Raw genomic sequence first — 5840 nt, 5'->3', positions numbered from 1 at the left:
TCGTTGTGACCAAAAGACCTGACGAGAACAACTTTAAAGGAGGAAGAGTTTATTTTGGCTTATGGTTTTAGAGGCTCACTCTGTGGTCTGCTGACTGCATAACACTGGACACAAAGTGAGGCAGAGCATCTTGGCCAAAAGGTGTCAAGGCGGAAAGCAGCTCAGCAGCTCAGGACATGGCCACCAGGAAGGAGAGAGAGAGAGATAGAGCGCAAGAGCAAGAGAGAGAGAGAGAGAGAGAGCGCGAGCTCTGCTCAACCAGGGACAAAATATAAAGCCCAAAGGCACACCTCCAGTGACCGACTTCCTTTAATCACAACTTAATTGCTTACAGGTACCGCCCGATTAATCCACATCTGAGGATTAATCCACTGATCAGGTCACACCTTTCATAATCTAATCATGCCAATAATCTGAAAATCCTTGTCTTCTCTAGCAGGAGATTTGGGAGGAAGCCTCATGTCTAAATCATTACCTTGCAAAGGGTGATAGAAACAGTAGGGGCTCAGTGAAGTCCAATGACCCTGGTGGCCATTCTGTCTGGCCTGATGATTACTTCATCGGGCAAACATGAAGTCACGGTCAGTCATGGGTCAGTTAGCCCGTGTTGGCGCGTGCCCAGGAGGATGGAAATGTCTTGCTCCTGGTCGGAAGGTGTGCCTCGAAGCTCCCAGGCTGTGGAACATGGCACTCAGTGAGGCCTCTTGCCAAGTGAGCATCTGTGACTCTTCCCCACACTCAGGTCCCCAACATTCTCCCATTCACCCGGTTCACATGGCCTCTGGCCTTAGGCTCTGGGAAAGTCCCTCCTCACCCCAGGCCTGATCTGAAACCCTCTTCCCCTCAGGTTCTTCCACCTCCTGACCCGTGCCCTCCTCCCAGCAGGTGGAAAGCAAAAGGGTTTAACTTCTGGATTAAAAGATGCAGAATCAAGAGGCAGGAAAACACACTCCACGAAGGTGAGGCGTTGGCAAGGAATGGCCCCAGCTCCTGGCTCCTCAAGGCCGCTGTGCCTTGCCAATGTCTCGTGGAGGTGGAGTGTTTTTCTTCCTCTTGACTCTGGGCTTGGTCACATGACTTGCTTGGCCAACAGTCTAGGACAGCAATGAAAAGGCACCAGTCACTCCTGTGCTTCTGCTGTTGTCATAAAAAGAACATGTTCATGTCCCTTATGCTGGAGGGTGAGAGACATCATGTCTCTGGAGGCAGAATGTCCCCACCTACAATAAGGAGTGACCTGAAGCAGAGCCACCCACGCCAAGCCTAGCCCAGATCAGTTGAGCCTCAGCCAACTTCATTGAGTATAAATGATTGCCATGTTAAGCCACTAAATCTGGGGTCATTTGTTATGCACCAGTGTCATGGCAATAGCTAACTGATACACCTTCCTTGCCTAAAGGCCAGAGTAAAGCACTTAGTAGGTGCACAGCACAAGATGGGTGCTTAGTAATTGCTTAGCAGCTGAGTCTTGCTGGCAGGCACTGATTCCAGATATCAAAACTGTAAGTGCCCTTGAGGGAGGAAGGCTGGAGAGCCTGTCCCTAAATGGAGCTGTGAGTTGGCAAAAGTTACCCAGGGAGTTTGCCAGGGAGCTTAAGCTAGGGCTCAGGGCAGATGGCTCCTCACACCATGGCTCTGGCTCCCCTGCTCCTCTGGGCCAGGCCTGATGATAACCATGTCCTCCTCTTCTTCCGCCTTGGCCACGTGTGTGCGTTGCCTGTCGTCATGCTGGAACCTTGACAGTGTGCAGTGGTGGCAAGGGACAAGCAGCCGTAGGAAGACAAGGCAGGAAGGAGGTTTGGCCAGAGGCAGGACTCCAGATGCAAACGGGGATGTTTTGTCTGTACCCACGTCTCCGTCTGTGCCAAATGTCCCGCAGCGGGACCCCCAGCCCAGACCCCAGTCTGCGGCCAGCTTCCGCAGCCTGATCCCGTAAAGGGACCGTATTCTCAGTGCTCACCTGTCATCATTAGCCTCTGGCTGCCCCAGGACTCAGGAACAGCAAGACAGCCTGGAGATCTGCCAGAGGGCAGCTGGGAAGGGGGGAGACCAGGCTCCAGGGAGGGCACCTCTGCACCCCAGGTTTGTGCCTCCCCGATGTCACTCCCAGCCCCAGGGCCTGCAGGGCCACCTCTGCACACTCTGATTTCTTTGGTTCAGATTGGACCTGGCTTCTGAAATTCTTCCTGAGGGACAGTCCAGCAGTCTCCCTGCTGTGTCAAGAGCTAGAGAAGGAGGGGAGCCCGAGACGGGACATAAGGGACATCTGTAAGTCCATCCATCAGTAAATCCAAGCAAAACAGAGAAGCAAGGGGACCAGGCAGTGTGCTGGCGGACTCGGGGTTTAACGCTAACTGGACTTTTTATCAGCCACCCATGTGACTTTGGCAAGGAGGAGGAGGAGGAGGAGAAGGAGGAGGAGGAGGAGGAAGAGGAGGAGGCCTCAGTCTTCCATTCTGTCAAATGGCCATGTTGGAATAACTGCCTTAGACAGCACCTCCAGGCCTGAGCCCAGCATGGTGCTGTCTGTCCCCACTTCTCCCTCTGCGCCAAATATCCTGCAGGGGGACCACCAGCCCAGACCCCAGTCTGTGGGCCAGCCTCCATAGCCTGATCTTGTGAAGGGATCACAAGGAGTTCATTTATTATTAATTTATTATTATTTTCTATGCAGAGTAATGACAGGTCCTATTTATCCAACCCTCCATGTGTGAGTACGCGCCTGGCACTGGACTCAGCATCGGCGCATATTAGCTCAGTTCAGCTGGCAGCGATCCTGTGGCGGGGCTTCCTGCCATTTCCATCTGACATCTGAGGACGCAGCTCAGTGCGGCTCAGGTCCCTGATCTGGGCCACCCGGCTTCTCAACATGGAGCTGCCATTTGGCCAGGCTGCCTGGCTCCAGGTGCTGCCCTCCTAGCCTATCTGAGGTGCCTCCAGTGAGAGCTCTGGCTCTTCCCGTGGCTCTTCGTCCTGGGTGTCCCTTCCCTGTCCACTTCCACAGGCAACGAGCTCCGGGCTTCAGGCTGCAAGAACACAGGTGCCAGGAAGAACTGGCTTCACTGGTGGGGCCGACCCGAGGCTGGCCCATTACCCTGGCTTCACTAACCTTGGTGGGGAGGACTTGGTATAGATGTGGGGACAACTTGCTGACAGCCTGGCTCAGGGCCTGCGACTGACCCAGGTGACCCCATGCCCCAATCATCTTGGACAGAGCCTGACGGGCTGTAGGTGGCTTGGGACTTCATGCTGGGAATTTGGAGGATCTTGCTGTGTGACCTTGGTCAGCTCATTTCCCGTCTCAGCCTCCAGCCTCACAGGGTCAGCATGGCCCTGGAGCCAGGCCCCCTGTGCCACAGACAGCCAGGGGCACAGCAGGTGGAGCCAGCTCTCTGGAGGCTGGCGGGTGTGGCTTCCACCCCCAGGGACCTTGTGGGTTGCTGCCGAGGCTCCTTGAGGCACCTCAGGCCCCCGCTCTTGGCACTGACCTGCAACCCAGGAAGTCCTGCCTGGCTCAGATGGGGCTCTGAGGAGGAAGTCAGCTTCCTGAGCTCTGTGCATGGTAGCCTTGCAAAGCCTTGACTTCATTCAGGGAGCCACTGGCTCCACCCTGAAGTCTGGGCTGTCTCCAGGCCTGCTCGGGGCCTGCACATCCCTGGTGACAGTGAATGCATCCTCCTGCCGAACCCTTCTTCGTACCCAAACCTGCTCGTGGAGACCACCCAGAGGGCTAACTGAGATTCAAGTGTGAATGACTGATATGGTGGGGCTCTCCATCTGGCGGGGGGCCACAATTTGAAAAGAAACACAGCCACAGTTGGCCTGAGTAATTGGGGTGGACCTTCAGGCATTGGAGGTTCCTTGTAGGTTCAAGGGACCTTCTGGACAGGCAGAAGACTCCGGGGTTCCTGCTCCTCTTTGACGCTTATGAAAAAATCCGCCCCACAGGGTGCCTGGGGGTAGCGGGGGACTCACTCTGGCAGGAAGGCCCTGAGTCCTGGCAGGCCCCAGGCGGCCCCAGCCTCCCTCTGGCCTCTCCTGGCCCTTCCTTCTGGTAGCACCTGGATCTGCTGTGGCAGCTGTTTCAGGGGCTCTGAGGAGCACCCAGCCCAGCCCGCCTCAGCGTCCTCCCTGTAGCCTGTGTCCCTTGCTCCTCACAGAATGCCATCTCCCTGGGCTTCAGAACGAGGAAGCCGGATTCACCCTAATAGCCCTTTGTCTGCACCCCCAGGTGCTCTACACTTCAACAAGAAAAGGGAAAGGAAAGAAGAGAGATGGGAAGAGACCAGGAGGGAGACTCGTGCTTTAGCCAAAACCCAAATGAGATGTCGCCCTTTCTTTTTTCTTCCCCAGCTGCAAACTCACCAAGCCCTGCGGGGGGTGGGGGGACACAGGGCTGCTGGGATCAAGACCTTGGGCAGGCTGATCAGGCCAGCAGATGTCCCCATGAGCTCCTCAGGGCCCCGCCCACATCCTGGACCTCCGTGATCTCCTGGCTGTCACCCCTAACCTAACCTGCCCCCCACCAAAATCACCCTGGCTGCCTCTGGCTGCCCTTGGCAGGAGGACAGTGTTCATAGAGAAGGGAGGAGAACACGGCAGAGCGTCCACCACAGTGCCCATTGGCTGGTTCTGTCCTCTCAGAAGGCAGCTCCATGGGACAAGAATGGAGTCTCCTCCACCATGTCCCTGAGGCACCCATGGCAGGGCTGGGCTCTGGGACTTGAAAGAAGAGGTGGCAGCCCGCCTGCTGTCCTCAGCTCACTGAGCCATTGCCACCCTCTGAGGTTCTGGCATCAGGTCCCCTCGCACTCGCACCCCGCCACATGCACACACAACACACACTCAGGTGCACACTCACAGGATGCGCTGAGATGGTGCAGTGCACTGGAGCTCACACGCGAGTGCCCTGGAATGGCCCTGGGGCTGGAGCCCTCCGCTCAGGGGCTTTGCCTGAAGAGAAAAGTGACAGTTTCCCTGGTGACCCTCAGCTCAGATAGAAGGCCCAGAGCCACCTGAACATCTATGTCCCTCCCAAGGAGCCGCTCCAGCCAGAGGCGGAAGGAGAGCCCAGGGGGTGACCCTCTCCCTACTCCCCAGAAAGCGCAGCTCTGGTGGCCAGAGTGAGGACAGACCCCAACACCGGAGGCCAGGAGGGGCAGCAGGGCCAGCAGCCTCAGCGCTGCCAGCACCCTGGCTGCCTCTGGCTGCCCTTGGTAGGAGGACAGTGTTCAGAGGACAAAACAGGGACTGTGCCAGGGCCTGTCTGCCTGAGCAGGCGGTCCCACACCAAGAAATCCCGAGCCAAGAGGTGTCTGCGCCGGGGCAGCTCCGAGCACGAAGGTGAGGAGGCCCTGCCACCTGCCCCTCTTCCCTGATGGCCCCTGCACAGCCCCGGGTCCCCCGTCATGCAGGCCCCACGTCCCATGGTGGCGCTGGGACCGCCATGTGAGTTATTTCCAATCCTTTCCGTGGGGTCGTTAACAGGGATCATCTACAGAGAGGGCAGGAAGAGAGCGAGGTCACATCGTGCAGCATCAAGGGTCAATAAGTTGTGAACGGCCAAGTCTGGATTCAAGCCTCAGCCCGCTGCGCCCTGGGCCGCTCTCCCTCCTGGCTCCACCCTCTGGGGCGGAGCCTGCGCCCAGCACCGACGGAGCTCCACCCCCGCGCAGGCCACGCCCGTCCCAGGCTGACAAGGCGCCTGGGAGAGAGGTCCCCAGGTCTGGACCGGCTGGGGACCCCAGGCCAGCCCCACTGACCCCAGGAGGCAGGCTGCCCCCGGGGGACAGAAAGCAGCCCTCTCGCCTCGCATCCAACCTGGTGGCCCGGCCTGAAAG

The 5840-nt window shown here is 57.8% G+C and overlaps 1 long non-coding RNA gene across 1 annotated transcript; it reads right to left on the bottom strand.

The window, feature by feature from the left end:
- Positions 1-253: 253 nt before the first annotated feature.
- On the bottom strand, positions 254-5594 carry LOC308634509. Its single transcript, XR_014019019.1, has 3 exons — positions 4862-5594; positions 1961-3026; positions 254-1094 (listed from the first exon to the last, which is right to left on the bottom strand). It is a non-coding gene; the product is annotated as an uncharacterized lncRNA (long non-coding RNA).
- Between the last annotated feature and the right edge of the window lie 246 nt (positions 5595-5840).

Source organism: Spermophilus citellus (assembly GCF_964194105.1).
Source record: "Spermophilus citellus genome assembly, chromosome: 15".
Lineage (NCBI taxonomy): Eukaryota > Metazoa > Chordata > Mammalia > Rodentia > Sciuridae > Spermophilus > Spermophilus citellus.
The sequence above is the reverse complement of the archived record's forward strand: the minus strand, read 5'-3'. Positions and strand labels throughout refer to the sequence as shown.